We start from the raw sequence: 16,944 nt of genomic DNA on the forward strand, positions 1-16,944 counted from the left end.
AGCAGCAGATGGCTTTGTTTTTCCCTCTCCAACCTGCTAAAAAAACCCCGTCCGATGGTAAAAAGTTCTCTCCGAGGAATGACAAGCAGAAAAGTGCGGTATCGTGGAGCGTCTTTGCACTGGGTTTACACTTCGATCTCTCGATACTTTTAAGACGCTTACTCGGTTTCCAGAGCGATGCGGGGAGGACCGTTAAGCGTGCTACCGGTAAGCACTTTTGGGTGAGATTTCTCTGATTTACTTACGGAATGAGTTTGTTTCGATTCGTATCACGAATTTGAACGTATCGCTTACAAACAGAACGGCAGTAGGGGCTCGGCGGGTCTCCCGCTCCCGGATCTGGTGCCGGTCCCTGACCTGGTCCCGCTGCCGGTCCCAGCGGGGCGGAGGTTGAGCCGCGGCGGGCGGGCAGCGCTTAATGGCCGCTTCCCTTCGCAAACCCGAGCCGCTCGGGACAAAGTCCACCCGAAATCCTGGACTCGAGCGGTCCTACCCTCTGCCCCCGCCCCTCCTGGCCTCGCCTCGGCTGCAGGGAGGGGAGCAGCAGGCGGGGACGCAGCGCCCTAGCCGGTGACCGGGATCGGGGCAGGCCGCGGGTGACCGGGCAAGCCTTTCCCGGCTGCTTCTCGGTTTCACTTCACCGCCGCGTTTGGGAAGTTTGAAGCGCAGCGGTGACACAGCGACACCCCCCACATGCCCCTTCCCTTCTCTCCCCTCCTCCTCCTCCCGGGATTCACCGGGAGTTTCTCGGGACGGCGCTAACACACACAACCCCCTCCCTCCCCCCCGCCTCCAGCCTCGGTGACCGGCAGCAGCCGGGGCGAAGCGGCCAAGGAGGCGCTGGGGAGGCGCACGGAAGCCACCGCCGGCCCCCGCCCCGCCGCAGCGCTTCCTCCCCACGGTGGCGGGCCAGGTCCCCCCCTTCCCCTCCCCTCGCTGCCGGGGTTTGGGGCGTTTATTTTCCCCGGTTTTAGTTTTTTTTCCCCGCTTCTCTCCTCGTTGCATAAATTATGCCGGGCGGGGCGGTGACGTCGCGGGGGGAGGGGCTCTCGGCGGCGCTCGCCCCCGGGGAGGGGGCGGTGTCGGGGGCGCGCCTTGTGGCGGCGGGAGGCGGCGGGAGGCGGCGGGGGCGGGCGGGCGCAGGGGGCGGCAGCCGCGGCAGCCGCCTGGCTGGTGTCGCGCTCGGCTCGGCTCCGGCGGGCGCGCTCCCTCGCTCGGGAACTATCGGATTAAACTTGAATCGAGTGAAATTACACAAAGGAGCGAAGCGGAGCCGGGACCCGGCGGAGAACCCGAAACTACCCGAGACCCGCGCTGACCTCTTCTTCTCCCTTCCCCACCCTTTCTTTTTTTTCTTTTTTTATAACCACTCCTTCACCCGCCCGCCCCGGTCAGGGATCTCCCCCACCCACCCCACCACCCCTCCCCATCCTCCCCTCTTAGCCCAGCCCTGGTGTGAGCGAGCAACTCCGTGTGTGTGTGTGTGTGTGTGTGCGGAGACCCGCACCCCGCCTCGCCCCCTCCCCAGCCCCCCTCCCCCCCCTTCCCCGACCGGCGGCACCAACTCCGGAGCGTGTCCCCTCCTCCTCCCCGGCCCCTCGGCGGAGGGCAGCGAGGGAGCGAGCGGGGGACACCGGTCCCCGACGGCCCCTCGACGGCCACGCACCGGCCCGGTGAGTGACCCAGGAAGACAGGGAGGGCAGGAGGGCGGGCAGGCGCCGGCCATGGAGCCGAGGACTGGCGGCAGGTCTCCGATCCCCGGCGGAGCGGCTCGGAGCTGAGCATGGGGTGTTCGCTGCCGGTGGTGGCCCTGGGGGTCTGTGTGTGTGTGTGTATATGGGGGGGGGATGCTGCCCCCCGCCGCGGCTCCGGGCGAGGCGGGGCGGCGGGCGCTGGGGGGGTGAGGGGTGTCTCAGCGGGGCACTTCCCCGGGTGTAAATGGCTTTTTGTTGTGCTGCGGCCGGCCGGCCGCCTGCCTCGCCTCGGGGGAGGGGAGGGCACCGGGGAGAGCCGGAGCGGCGGCGCCCCTTCCCCTTCCTTTCCTTCTTCCTCCTTCTCCCCTCCCCGCCAGCCGCTCCTCTCCGCAAGTTTGGAAGGTGACTAAAAATCCGGGAAAAGTTGAGCGGAGCTGCGCGGCGGGGGCGGCGGGGCCCAGCGGCGGCCCGGGGCTGGCCGCGGGAGCGCTTCCCCCGCTGACCACGCTGACGGCTGCCGGCGGCACAACAAGCGCTAACAAAGTGAGGGCGCTTCCCCGCCGCGCACGGCCCGGCCCGGCCCGGCTCGGCTCGGCACGGCCCCGCCCGCCACCACCGGCACATGGGTCGGCGGGGGCCGGTGCCGGGCCGCGGCGGGGGCACCCCCAGCGGAGGCCGGGCGGTGGGTGGCGGCGGGCGGCAGGAAGGCGGGCGGGGAGGAGGAGGAGGAGGAGGAGGGAGGCGGGAGCACGAGGTGCCGCTCCGGCCGCCGGTGCGTGCGGCGGTGCTGCTGTGGCGGAGGGGGGGTAGGGGGTACCGTCCTGCCCCGGCACCGGGAGAGGGGGCAGAGGGCAGCCGTCGCTCTTCGGCGGCCGGAGAAGAAAGAGGAGCAGGGGGGTGGGGAAGGAGGGGACGGGAAGGACGCTACCTAAGGCAGCCGGAGCGGTGCCGGCGGACGCCGCATAATAGGGGCTTCACCCCACGCCGAGCACCTCTGGGCTCCGCCGGTGCGGGGTCGGGGCGGGCGAGTGAGTGCTACCGGTGCCGCCACTGCGCACATGGGGTCGGGACCGGGGCGCTCACACACCCCCGACTTCAACCCCCATAGCTCCGTTCCAGGCCATTTTGAGGGTGAGCGGAAAAAAAGGAAAAGGTGGTTTGAGGCCAAGCAGTTAGGGCCTGGGGTGCGTGCTGCTGGTGCGGGGAGTTCGGTCGCGGTGGGGTCGGCGGGGCCGGGGCGGGGGGAGCGGAGCGGGGCCGGCGGGGAGCGGAGCGGGCAGCGTGTGTGTGTGTGTGTGTGAGTGTGTGTGTGTGCGGTGGCGGGGGGAGGGGGGCAGGGTTGTTAGTGAGTCTCAGAGAGAAGGCGCTGCAGGCAATGAGCAGCCATCATTACATTGCCTTCATTTATCCCGGTAGCGTTACATCGGGGGACGCGCTCCCTACGCCGGGGGAGACCCTCAGGGTTCGCCCCGAGCCGCCCGACCGGCCTTGGCGGGTGGGTGTCCGGAGATAGGGATGGGAAAATGGGATGGGGAAGGAGGGGGTGGTCCAGGGAGCCTGGGAAAAGGGGGCGGCTGTGGGGCAGGGGTTGGAAATGGAGCCGGTTTCCTCGGCTGGCTCCGACAGCCCGCTCACGCCCGGGCTGAAAGTAGTTGTTTTTTAAACAGACAATGGACAAAAGGAAAGTGGCGATGCCCGGGAGTTCCCTGCCCGGGGCCGGGGCCGCTCGGCGCGCCGGCAACTCTCCCGCACTTCCCCACTTTCTGCCTTTGTTTTCGTTTGGGAAGGGTCCGAGCGTGCCTCCCAACTCCAGGAAAGGGCCATTTCTTCATCTGCGAGAGCCTTTTTTTTTGCCTTCTCCCCTCTCTCCCGTTTCCCTTCTATTTATTTTCCCAGCCGCTTGCTCTTGTTGCTGGGGTTTGTGACTCGGGGAACATCAGGATCACCCCGATGCCATAAGTTAGTTTCTGTGCCGATGTGCGTCTCGATTTTACTCTCATCAAAGCAGATCGTGAGCGGTGTTTTATCCTAGATGATGGCTTTCAGGAGAATCTGTTTGCCTTTATTATTGTTGTTCTGTTGGTGGTGGTGGTGGTGTCCGTGTCCTTTTCCCCCTTTCTCACGGTATATGAGGCTAGCAGAGATACAAACAAGTTGAACAAAACATGTTTCTGTTCATTTCCTCGCAGCTCATCTATTCTAACGTCTGCAAAAAAAGAAAGATCTTAATGACTATGACCCTTAGCAGCTTGGGTAGCTGATTTATCCCAATTACAGATCCCGTTAGTTTGCTGTAATGTGCGAGTATCAAGATAGAATTGGTATTAAAAAGCGTGATCCCTGCTTCTTGCTATTATTATTTCGTCTAAAAGTTGAAATCAGCTGCTTTCCAGTGAGAGTGCTGCATCTGTCGCTTGGAGTGTTTTTGTCTCGCTGTTGCACAACAGAGGCTCTCCAGTCTTTAACCTAAAATGGCAGCTTTAATTTGACTGGGGCCCATTCATTGACAGTGATAATAAAAAGGCTGAAAGCTAAATGTAGCTGGATGCTTGGGGCACGATTGCAGAACTCTCTCTTCTCCATTGCTAGGCGCTGCTAAAGGAGGAACTTCGAGGCTTTTTTTTCCTGCTTTCTAAAGTTTTCAGCGTGGTTTGCCTTTATTTTTTTGGCCCTCCCCCTCTATTTAAGAAATGAAAAAAAAAACAAACCCTCAGGTTGCTCTGCATAAAACACATTCGAGATGGCAGAGTGGCTGGCAAACTTAACGGTGAGGAGGTGGTTAGAGAGGGCTGCTTCTTCCCACAGCTCTGCCTTTTGAACAGCGGCGGAAAAAAATTCTAGCAATGCCTTTTCAAATAGGAGTCGTTCTGGGGGGAAGTGAAGGAAGCCTTTCTGAGGTTTGTAACAGGTGATTAGAACAATTACCTGCTGTACCTCTTGCTATGAAAGCAGAAGCCTTGCTTGTTTCCTCTTGTTTGGTGGTGTAAACCTGCTCGGGGTTTCGTGGAGATCCTTTTGATAGTGGGTCGTTTTCCTCTAGGAGAAAACCACAACTGTTGGGAAAAAGTAATTATTATTTTTCATTTCTTTCTGAGCAAGAAACAGTTTGGAGTTTTGAAACACTTTTACAGAACAAAATTTCCCCTGCTGTAGCACTGGAAAATGCCACAGATTTACACATTCTGTCCTGCTTTCCTCTTAACCTAAACTGCTTCTTGTTGATCTCTTTGGAGCTTGTTAAACTAAGAGATACATAAAGATCACTATGAAAGCCATGGAGCAGGCTGTCAGAGAGCATTAAATGCTCACGATTGCCAGTTCAACCGAATTAAAGATCCACTGATACCAACTGGATGATCATATTTGACCAAATATCTCACTAAATTATTTAACAGCACAATGATATTTCTATTATTACTTGTGAATCCTAATTAGGTTATTTAAACAGCGGAGAAAAACTTGCTCTGCTTCAAAACTCCAAAGGATTTTGTTGCCTCTTCGGTAATTAAGGAAAGTTTTGATCCTAGGTGAAGATCACACAGCCCTTTTTGGGGGGGGTGTGGAAACATTTCTGAGGATGCAGTGGTGTAGTGGAGCCGCTCCGCTGCAGTTGGGACTCTGGGCAGTGCTGGGGGATTGGACTTGTCACCATTTTCGTTTGAATTTGGCTCATGTGGAAACCTGGAGAGTTAGGTCAAGGGAGCGCTGTAAGGACTTCCCAGCCCAGGCAGAGGGGTCAGGCAGGCAGAGCAGAGCTTTTCTCACGTGAGTTATGTGCTGTTTGGCACCACGAAGCTTTTGAGGAACGCCTGCGGTATTTCCCGTTCGCGCTCAAACGCTACCAGAGCTTTATAAGGCTTCAAACGAGTTATTTCTCACTGAAGGAGAAACAGGCTGATGGTGGAGCTGACGAAGATGTCCTGGCCAAGGCGATGTCCTGCTGGGTCTAGCTTGGCTGGGTGGCCTCTGGCTTCTGCTGGGTCCCTCCTGCCCTGGTGCACATGCTCTGTGGCCTTTGCTGGAGGAGAATCTGCAGTACAAAACCCTCAGGAGGAAGCAAACCCAACCCAGGAGTGATTTTTTTCTGTACAGGTGGAAGGCCTGAGCCATAGGAACTCTGCAGGTTTTCATCGAGCTGCTGAAACCTGGCAGCCAGGCTGTGGTTTGCCATGGCATGCTCTAGCAACTGGCTGTTGGGGGTCTGGCTTTGTTTTTAGGGTGTGTTGGTACATAATGGGTTGTTGAGAGGAAGAAAGCCAGCAGAAAGGAAGAGGATGGGAATAAACACGTGCTTTGCCTTGAATCCTGTGCCTTTTCCCCATTCATCTTGTTTTTACATGAATTTTCAGAGGGAAAGCTGTTAAAGTCTGCTGGTTTGTCTTTGCTCTGGAGATTCGAGCATTACTCGATGAAATCTGTGTGGCCAGCAAGGAAACAGGCAGCTGTGTGACAAGTGGTGTGTGTCTGAGCCACCCTCCTACCCCCAGCTCCCCGAAATCCCCACTGCCAAACCATTTTGCATTTGCCTGCTCTGAACAGATCGCTAACTGCTCAGATTTACGAGCTGGTTAACTGATGCCCATAAGTAAGACGGGTGATACTTTTATGTTACTTTTATGTTCCCTGTATACATGAGAAAACTGCAGATTTTAGTCAATAATTAAACTGTCTTTTACAAATGAGTCTTGTGTGTGTAGGTCAGGCTTGAGATTTCAGTTTTCCAGCAGGAAAGTTACGGTATTAACTTACTGCTTTGCCATTAAGGCAGGCATTAACTTGGTGGTTTCTCATCGTTCCTGTTTCTGGGCATGGCTTGTGTGAACAAACACAAACCTCTGGACTGGAATGGAAGAAAGTCTCAAATCTTGGCTGTATTTTGGCAACTACAGAAAGGCAAAGGGAAAGCTCCAAGTATTTTTAGAACTCTTCAGAGGAAGGAGTGAGGTACAAGGTGCAGAAACGTCCCATGTCGCTATGAGGGTTCTGACAAGTCGCCAGAGCCTGATGGAGGAGTTCTTTTCTTCTTGCTTTCTTTCCCCCCACCCTGCAGAATCCAACTGCAAGTTGTAGTGGTTTGTATCTTACTCGAGGTCAGTGGTTATGGAAATCCCACGTTGTAGCTGCACACTGGAATTCTTAGCTGGAAAATGAGGTTGGAAGGCACGGTACAAAAAATCAAAAGGAGGCTGTGACCTGAAGGACACATACCAAGCGCCTGAATATGACAACAAAGCTCTTAAGGATATTCTTAAGTACACAAAAGCTGATTAGCTCTTAGCTTCCAACACTGTGACTTTTCAGAGATGTAAACATGCACCCAGAAGAAGCCAAGTCAAACCCAAGGCTCTTCATGCTGTTGGGTTCTCTCACCTCGTGGATGCTGCTCAGTAGCAGCTTCTAAGCATCCTGATGATTTTGCTGCAGTTGTGCTAAATGCATTCTCCTGACAAAGATTAAAATGAGATATTACTTAATTTAGGCATTTTCATTTACAAGTTGACATGCAGTAAAAGAGTGCTGATTATCCAACAAGCTGCTCTATTAGTAGTGTGTCACAACACATGCCTTTGGAAGGTTATTGGCATATAGGAACTCGCCAGAAGCCTGTGGTGGAGGGCTGGCTTTGCTTTGTAGTGACCTATATAGCTATTTTGGGTGTGGTTTTGCTTGGCTTTCATGGGAGCTGTGTCCAACCTTCCTGTGACATAGACAATTGCTGTGACGAGAGGGCCTTGAGGGGAGTGATGGGGAATAAATAACTTTGAGAATCAATTGCCTGGAAAAAAGTCATTGCAGCCAAAATGTCTGCTTTCTTCCTAATGGTTCCGAGAGGAAAATTGAATTTCACATATCTGGTCCTGATCCCAGAGGTTATTCTCTTCAGGCTTCATTTGAACAGGGGTTGGTGATCATAGTCAGCAGCACAGCAACTTACCTGGGAATAGCTGCCCTGTGGAGAATCCAATGCTGGATACTTTTGGAAGTGCTTTAATGTCCCTGTGCTGATTTTTAAGCCATCCAGTTGAGCTTTGTGTTTACAGATACAACTTCAACAGGTAGTGGTTGGCTTCAAAATTTCTTCTTTGTGATTTTTTTTTTTTTTTTTTGGAAAGAAATTGGCCTACCCAACATCTATTTTGATTTCTGTCCACAAAGCGAGCGTCACTTCTTAGGGCATCTTGTGGAGGTGCACATCAGATGTGCAAAGTGCGATTCCTTTCATGCAGCAAAACCAGCCCTGCTCTGAAATCTAAACCTTTTCTTTCCCTTTCCTGCCCCTTCCCCCCACCTCCCCTATCTTTCCATAGATTTTTCTTCCTCTTCAGATTGTGCTTTCCTCCTGGTGTTTTAATCTTCTCTCCCATTTATATTGCTGTTTGTTCAGTAGAGTTGCATTTTCTTGCCAGCCTTAGGTAATGAGGATATGTTGCAGAATAAACCTGCATTTCAACTCCTAAACCCACTGCTTTCTACCCAAAGTGTGGAGGATGCTGTTGTTGGTGTGGGAGGAGCTGCCTGGTTGCACCAAAGCCTCGTGTTAGACCCTGGGTGCTGCCTGGCAGGGGGGTGGTCTTCAGCTGAGAGCCAGAGCAGGGAGTCAGTTGGGTGCTGCAGCCTGCTGGCAGCTTTCCAGAGGTTCTTCCTGACCCTTGGAACAGGAAAGGCCTCTTCTTGTTTCAAGTTCTGTTTTCACGAACGTGACATTCTGCCGTCATTTCATAGTGAAGAAATACAGCTGTCATCCTTCCCGCTGCTCTCGGCATGGAGGCAGTGCTGCAGAGCATCACAGAGTGCTTTGGGTGGGAAGGGATCTTTCAGGGTCATCTGCTCCAACACTCAGGCAGTCAGCAGAGGCATCTGCAACTAGAGCAGGTTGCTCAGGGCCCCACACAACCTGAATGGTTTCAGGGTTGGGGCATCCACCATCTCTCTGGGCAACCTGGGCCAGAGTCTCATCACACTCATTAGAAAAAAAGCCTGTCTTCTCTCTAGTCTGAATGTCCCTCTTTCAGTTCAAACCATCCCTCCTTGTCCTGTCACAACAGGCCCTGCTCAGAAGTCTGTCCCCAACTTTCTGATCAGCCTCTCTAAGTATCATAGAATCAAGCAGGTTGGAAGAGACCTCCAAGATCATCCAGTCCAACCTAGCACCCAGCCCTATCCAGCCATCTAGACCATGGCACTAAATGTCTCATCCAGTCTTTTCTTGAACAACTCCAGGGATGGTGACTCCACCACCTCCCTGGGCAGCCCATTCCTATGGCAAATCACTCTCTCTGTGAAGGACTTCTTCCCAGCATCCAGCCTAGACCTGCCCTGGCACAACTTGAGACTGTGTCCCCTTGTTCTATTGCTGGTTGCCTGGCAGAAGAGACCAAGCCTCTCAGGAGCCTTCTCTTCTCCAGGCTGAACAACTCCTGTCATCATAGGAGACCTCATGTTTTTTGTGGAACACTTCTGTTTCATCTCTCTGATCATTTTAATGTCCTTCTCCAGACCTGCTCCAACAGGTTCATGTTGTCCTTGTGCTGAGGACAAGAGAGAGTGGGGACAGTCCTGTCACATTTGGTGTGCAATGGGGAGAACCACTGTGGGATATTCCTTGTCAAACAAATCTGGGGTGTGAGGGGAAGTTTTTTTGGGGGGTTGTGATGAATTTGAAAGGAACAGGGAAGATTTGAAAGGCCAAGACAGTGACCAGTGGTAAAGCAGATCAAAGCCTGGAGCATGTCCAAGGAAGACTTTAATAAAGCACTTTTTTTTCCCCCTGGATCTTAAAATAAGGAACCTATGGATTTGCTTGCAGGGTAAATGGGGTTTGTTAAGTGAGCAGTCTTTATGTACGAAGGAACCTGAGAGAAAATTCAGGAGAAACTAAGTGAAACTGGTCTGAAAGATGGAATTTTGCAAGTTTGGAGATGAGTGCTAGGGCAAAATAAGGAGTAGTGCTGCTGTGGGAGAGATGTGCAACAAGCCCTTCCCATGAGAGGAAAGGAGAATTTCAGTTGAAGTGTTCTGTATTGCCAGCTTGGGTGAGCTGGTCGGTGGGAATTTCAAACTGATGATAACTTACTATAAGACAGTATTCCTTGCTTCAGAGAGGATTCATCCCTGTACCTGTTGAAACTGAAATCTAAAGCTGAAATGTCACTTGGTAAAATGACTTACAGTAAAGTGCACATCAGGCTGGAATGCAAAGAACAGTTTGGGATCTCTTCGAGATGAAAATAAGGCAAGCAGGAAGGAGGTAGGACTGACTTCAGCTTTAATGCTGAATAGAAGGAGTGCTAAGGGAAGGTGGGCAAGGATGAGGCTAACAGATGTTAAAAAACCCCACTCTGATAAGGCTGAGATAAAATTCCACATAGGTGAGAGACTGGGAGATCTCAAGGATGCATTTTAATGAGTCCTTTAGGGTATAACAGATCTTACCAAGACTTTAGCTATTCCTGGGCAGGGGAGCACATCTGAAGGGCAGAAATCTGGCATCTCAGGTAACGTGCTGCTTCTGGTTCTGAATGTGTGGGATCAGAAATACCTAGAGAGCCCTAACTGGTTATTGGCTTGAGTTAAGATGTAAAAGACATGATTGATTTGGTTTGGTTTTGGTCTTAACTGTCTGGCCTTATATCTAGGTAAGTCCTGTGGCTTTCTGTGAACATGTTCTGGTTTACATTGCTGTTGGGCTGGAGTCACTGGTGCTTAGATGTGGTGGTTTACTGCAAGGCTACAAGCAGGTGGTTCTTGATTTGAGAGGTTCTTGGACTTTCTCATGCTTGGGAAGGTCTCGGTGTGGTCATGTCAGGATGGCTTAAAGGAGAGCTCTGTGTCATTGTAGTAATTGCTTATGTGAGTTAAGAGATTCCTTTAAACCCTGATGAGGGGACTCTTGCTAAGAGTGTAATTCTTGCCTCGAGTTGTTTTAACCGTGAAGAATTAAACTGAGAGTTTATAGTGAGCAATTTAATATCTCTCTTGATTTAGGGAGGAATCATTCAGAAAGTGAGTTAAATAAGGGTTTCTGGACTGCCTCAGGAGGTGAGTCTGGGAGAGACCTGCTAAGTAATTCAGTTTATTTATCAGTACCGTTAGGAAGCGTCTGCTGTGCTTTGCATTCACTCTGCCCTGTGAATGGGGCACAGACTTGTTCATCCTTCCTGTAATCATCCTCCTTTCATCGGTGGGGAAGTGAATAAGCAGCCTTCAGCTTCACTGCTCCTCTTTCTCTCTTCATATCTGTAAAGCACATTGTTATTTTTCATGGACTCCTAGTATGGTGGGCTTGGAAGGAACCTCTGGAGATGATCTAGTCCAACCCCTCTGCTAAAGCAGGGCACCCACAGCAGCCTGCCCAGGATCACAATGTCCAGATGGGCTTGGAATCTCTCCAGAGGAGACTGCACAACCTCTCTGGGTAGTCTGCTCCAGAGCTCCAGCACCCTTTTTCCTCCTGTTCAGATGGAGTCTCCTGAGTTCTAGTTTGTGCCTGCTGGCTTTTGTTCTGTGCCTGGGCACCACTGAAAAGACCCTCTTTTCTTTTTTTGTGTTTCCCAGAAGTGAAGGTGTTTACATGGTTTTCTTCTGTTATCATCTCAACAGGGGTCCACCTGCTTCTCTTCCACCTGCATTTCCCCTTCACTCCAGTTCTGCAGCAATCCCCAGCCCATGCCACCATCCCTCACTCAGATGACTCTAAGTGCACGCACATCTGTGTTTTAAACAGGATTTGAACTTTGTGGCAGCCATGCAGAAGGGAAGGACTTGTTGTGGCACAGCTATTGGAAGAATCAGCTTGTTAAAGGCAGCAGTTTTAACATGGAGAGCATGAAAACCTGCTTTCCAGCCTGCTGTGGTAGGTGCTCTTAGGAGTTGAGCATGTTAGGTGTTGCACTGAAAGCTGGAAAGAGAAGTGGGTGGGGTGGTGGTTTTGTGTGGCTTTTCACTTACAATTAGAGTTCGAGGAATACCATGGCTAAGGTGAGAGTTCTTGGGTAGTTAAATCACAGAACTTCAGAGGTTGGAAGGGACCTCCAGAGATGAGTCCAAGCTCCCTGCCAAGGCAGGATTGCCTAGGGTAGTTCACTCAGGAACACTCTCAAGGAGATAAGCCAATGCCTTGCACCCCTGCCCTCCTCCACCCCAAATTTTGGCATGTTAAAACCTTGGCTACAAAAAAGCTGACAGGAATTGCTTCCATTGCTCTTCTCCTAAGGAAGTTCCTTAACTCTTGTTTCTAAGACTATTCTCCTTCATCTGTGTCTCTTCTTCCACCACCAGTCCCCTGTTCCCTGCCTTCTCCCCTGGAAGAAAGGAGACCAGCTCAGCTGTCCCTGCTGCCTCTCCAGGGGAAGGATGGGCAACTTTTGGGCTTGGCAGCAGCTCCTGTGTTTCCCCTGCTGAGACTGTCTCATGACCAGCAGCACAACTGGGCTGTGCAGTGTGGTGATGGTTGGGCAGTGTGAATTTTTGCTGTGGAAGGGACCTGGACCGAGGAGCTCTTGGAGGTGGATGGACATTGCAGGCCAGCTGGCATGCAGGCTGCATGCCTTGTCTTGTGCCCCCACAGTGGAGCTGCTGGGATGTGCTGCTGTCTTCTTTTGTGGCTCTGTCTCTGTGGCACTCGGAGACTGGTGGTGTGCTCTGTAGCTGCCCGACATGAAGACTTTATGATGGACAGCTGGTAGGGTCAGGAAGACTGAATGACCCTTGTCTAATTTGATAGGTGGTGGTTTGGTATAGGGTGGTTTTTCTCTCTCCAGGGCATACCAGAATGAGTTGTTTGTGTTTGTGTTTGAGGTGCCTCAAAGTAGGCAATGAACTTTGAATGGCAAGATAAGGACTCCAGCAGCTGAGCTGTCCTGTTGGCTGCTGTCATTGATCCAGCTGGGCTGTGGCAGTGACAGATTTGAGCCACGTTCTCTTCTTGCTTGTGGAGTGAAATGGCAGATCCACAGGAGGCAGTCCATCACAGAACGAGGCAGATCGATCCATGGAGAGAAGTGGCTGGGCAGAAAACCTGGCACTAAGCATCTAGAGCACATTGTCATCTGCCGGTGCTGCAGCACCTTGCAGCACGCTGGCTCAGCTGCCTCCTTCCAGAGTTTGGCTCTCAGCCACATCAGCCTTCCTCCGAAAGGCTTCTTTGGATATTGGTGGCAACTTCAGGAGAAGAGGCAAAGTTCTTGCCGTGTTCTCCTTATCAGAAATACTTGCAGCTTGCCTCTATCATAATGCTGATTGAGATCAGTGGTCACTTTCCCAGGGCTTCTTAGAATAAAAAAGCCCAACAACTAGGATGAAACATGCCAAGTTTTCTTTCCCCTCCTATTCCAATTGAGTAATCCTTATCTCACTGTTAGGGTGGTAAGAATTTTTTCCTGCTAGACTTAAATTAAAGCTGTGTGGGAATACAGATTGTATAAAAATAAAATAATGTAGTAACATTTTTTTTTTTCCTTCTGCAGCTCTGAAAGATGGCTTGAAGTTACTGAGTGTCTCCTTCTTGTCCATCTAATTGTTTCTTAGCTTGGGCTATGGTTTGAGAAATGCAGTGAGCTAATTTAACCGGACATTATTCTGAAAGGAGAAGTTTCCTCTCTGCCTTTGTCCCCCCTGCACCCTTCCTCCCAACCACATGGCTCTACTACTTTGTTCCAGCAGCAGTGCTTGTCAGGTCCTTCTGTGAACCACTTTAGTTCACTAAAATGGCAGAAAAATAACTCTGTAAAATGGAGAGCATTTTTTGCTGTTGTAATGAATCAAACTGGCTCATAAAAGGATCTGATGAACACCAGAGCTGGTACTGAGGACGAGGGGGGCTGGTGGCTTGGAAAGCAGCAAGCCCTTTTCATCTTTTCATTTTGGTGGCAGTGAGCAAGTGGATTGGATCAGTTGCCTGGGAACCTTCATGGGAGAAATAGAAATAAAGTAATCATCTGTGAAGCAAAGGACACCAAAAGAAAAATGGGCTGGCCTGGGTTCAACCTGATATTAAAATTTGTTTATTCTAGCGCCGGTGTGGCTTGTGTGCTGCAAACAGTTGGTTAGAATTAATAACCCACTGCCCAGAAATCAGTTTGCCTCTTGAGGTGGGAGAACAAAAACCTTAAAGATTTATTAATATCTAAATGGCTTCTCTGGTATTTCAAATGTAAAGTATTTAATCTTTAAAACAATTTATCCACCAGGAAGTGCACTGCTGCGAGGAGGGTGTGCGATTCTTTTCTTTGCTAGGGTTCGAGTTCTCCATTAGGTTCATCAACCTTCTGAGTCAATTTCTGTGTCTCAGATTTTATCACATCAATGTTTCATTCAGTGGATTCATTTAGTTAGAGTTTTATCCCAGGTAGCCCACATTATTGGTCTAGTAAGTGGGTAAGGCTGTTACTTCCTATCACAGTCTGAAGCTCTCTCATAGTGAAACCTGCTCCTATTTGTTTAAAACTGGTAGGGAAAAAATGGCACTGTGAGTAAAATACCACACTGCTTAGTTACTGCTGTAGTAGTGTGCTCTTGCTGTTCTCTAGGGAGAAAAATGGGCACTTCACCCACTGTGGAGGAATAACTCTTTACTAAAAATGAGAAGTCCTGACTGTAGCTCCTGCTCAAGCCACCTGCCAGCTTGAGGCGGCTCTTCGGGAGCATGGTGTGAGAAGCTGCTCACTCTCCTGGCTGGTTTGTGAAGTTAGTGGTGTAAACTGCCTGCAGTGGGACAGAAAGGGGCTTCCTAGCAGGTGGAAGAGTGGAATCTCATGGCTTCCTTCCTCTTTTTCTCAAGATTGGAGCAATGGAAGGTAAACACTTGCACTACAGTGTTGTGGTTTTTAATAACTATGGCACCATCTGGATTCCTCTCTGCAGGTTTTCCATCTAAAAGTCCCTTTCAGGAGGTACAGGGGATGGCAGGAGGAGCAGGAGTGGGGACCTAAATTCTACCTCAAGACACAGAGGATCTTGCAAGCTGCTTCTGGTGAAGACTGCATGAGGAGCAGTGGCCCTGTCTAGCCTTGTGTGTGTTCGGAGTGAATATTGTAGTTACTAAAAGCAGCTTGTTTACATTAGGAATTGTATGTGCTAGCTCTAATGGGCTTTAGGAAGCCCAAAGCACAGCTGTAAAACATCTGTCTCTGGGACCAGATCTTGTCTGGCTGATGAATTTTGGTCCTGTATCTCATGTTCAAATTTAAAAGAAAGAAAGGAAACTTTAAGGAAAAAGTTTCATAGGAACAAAAAGCCCTTCTGCTTGGAGACTGCTTCACACTTGTCAGGCTATCATGCTGTTGTCTTGAACCCAGAACTCAAAATAGTGACTCAGTATTAACTTAACTCTGCTTCCTCTTTAATCCGATCATCCTGCTTGCTATATGACCTTGTAACACCTTAATTTAAAGGCTGCTTATTCCAGTGGATTAAATTTGGAGGTGTCTGGAGTGGTGGGCATTGCTACAGGAAGAGCTTAAGAGAAACTGAGAAATGGTGTTGCCTGAAAGGAAAGAGCTAAGAGGGGACAAAATAGGAGCAGTGGGCGCCGTTTTCCTGCTTGCTGATGTACAGTCTGCACTAGCACAAGGCTTGCTGGAAGATCAGGAGGAGTTCTGAGCACGCAGCTCTGCTGTACCATCTTCATTTCCAGTGAGTGAATTTGGTGCTCTTTGTCTCAGTCACCCATGGAAGTGATGAAAGGCAAACTTATCTCCTCAATGCCTCTCCAAGTGTTGGGGTGGTTTCTTTTCTTCTCAAAGCTAGTGGTCTGAGCAGATGGTTGGAAGCCAGGAACCTGAGTGCTGCTCCAGACTGGCAAGCCAGGTCCATAACAAAGTCTTTTGAGGTCTGCCACATTGGGATTTGTGATAGTTGCTGCTCACCCAGCACCTCTCATCAGATGATCTGGGTTCTTTACCAAGTGTTAATTTTGCCTTGCTGCTGCTCTCCTGGAGCAGAAGACTGCCAGCCCTTAGAAGCAGAGCTGGTCTGGTATTTAGCACTTCAGAAACCAATCTCTTTTAAGTGTTTAGAGACTGAATGGGCTGCTATTTCTCAGCATTTACGTGGCCTTCCTTTACATATTTTTCTCAGGAGTAAATTCCAAACAATTCTGTGTTGTGTATTGAGTTCAGGGGCTATAAGCTTCTCCCTTGTCCTACACAGCTTCCTGAATAAGCTCTGCCAAATACTTTGTGATTATTTTTTGTCGAGCTTAGGTTTAGCAGTAGAAAGACTTTAGCTGGTGCATTTCCTCTTTTCTGCTATAGTATTAGCCTTTTTGACTCAGGTTTTCTGTGAGGTTCTTCTCCCATCCCAAATCAAGTATTGAACTTAACTAAACTGCAACCCAACGACCTCTCTGAAGAACTGTGAGGTACACAATTTGTTGGGTGTGATCTGGGGCTCATGGTGAGTTTTACTCTGCTTGTGAAAACTTTTGGATGGTTATGAGGCCTTGAAAATAAAACTATTAGCTTGTGCTGCCTTGTGTGTGATAGAGGTTTAGCAGAAGGCTTCTTCTGCACTGGGTGCATGCTGCTGCCTCCAAGCTTGGGCTGCACTCAGCACAGAGTGGCAGCAGCAGCTTTCCTTTCTGGAGGAAGCAGGAGCAGGCTGGAAAGTGCAAAGAGGCAAAGTTCTTTCATTGCTTGCCTCTGTCTCTTCTGTATCTGTTGAGGGGCAAGTCCTGCACCTTTAATTTAGGAGATGGGCATGGTCCTCACTTCATAGGAGAGGGTTTGTTTTCAGCAGCTAGGATGTTGCACAATGACTGGTGGCTTGGAGGCGAAGATTGAATTTGGCCTTGCAGTAATTCCTTTAAGTGATTAACCTAAATATGTTGTAGTTATTTTAAGTACCTTTTTATAACAGTAGTAAAGCTTTGGGCCAGCACTTGGAGCTGTTATTATCACCTACAACTGCTGTTTAAATCAGACAAAGTATGACTCTCTTAATTTGTTTTCACCACTCGGTGGTGTTTTTAATCCTTTCTTCTTCAAACGTTGAAATAATGTTTTTAATACAAGTTCAGCATCCCTGAAAATCCAACGTTTGAACACAGCTTTGAGTTATTCCCCAGCTGAACTTACACCCCTGTGAAGGTGCTGAATAGCATCCAGAGAAGCACTGCTTGTGCTGCAGTGTTTAGTTTGGTTTACTACCCCTATCCATGGGGTTTTTTGTTGTTGTTGCTGAGCTCTCAAGGGGTTAAACCAGATCATAAACTCTTGTTGCTGTTGGGTAGAGTTTTATACAGGAATGGTAG

The 16,944-nt window shown here is 50.3% G+C and overlaps 1 protein-coding gene across 5 annotated transcripts in view; it reads left to right on the forward strand.

Moving 5' to 3' along the window:
• The first annotated feature begins 1,174 nt into the window (after positions 1-1,174).
• The window catches only part of CHD7 (chromodomain helicase DNA binding protein 7), a 130,784-nt gene continuing 115,014 nt past the window's right edge, over positions 1,175-16,944 (forward strand). For all 5 annotated transcript variants that reach the window (XM_064170812.1, XM_064170814.1, XM_064170816.1 and 2 more), the window contains exon 1: positions 1,175-1,673. The gene's annotated coding sequence lies outside the window, so the exon portion shown is untranslated. The remainder of the gene's footprint in view (positions 1,674-16,944) is intronic.

The sequence above is a fragment of the Pogoniulus pusillus genome, chromosome 34, assembly GCF_015220805.1.
Source record: "Pogoniulus pusillus isolate bPogPus1 chromosome 34, bPogPus1.pri, whole genome shotgun sequence".
NCBI lineage: Eukaryota > Metazoa > Chordata > Aves > Piciformes > Lybiidae > Pogoniulus > Pogoniulus pusillus.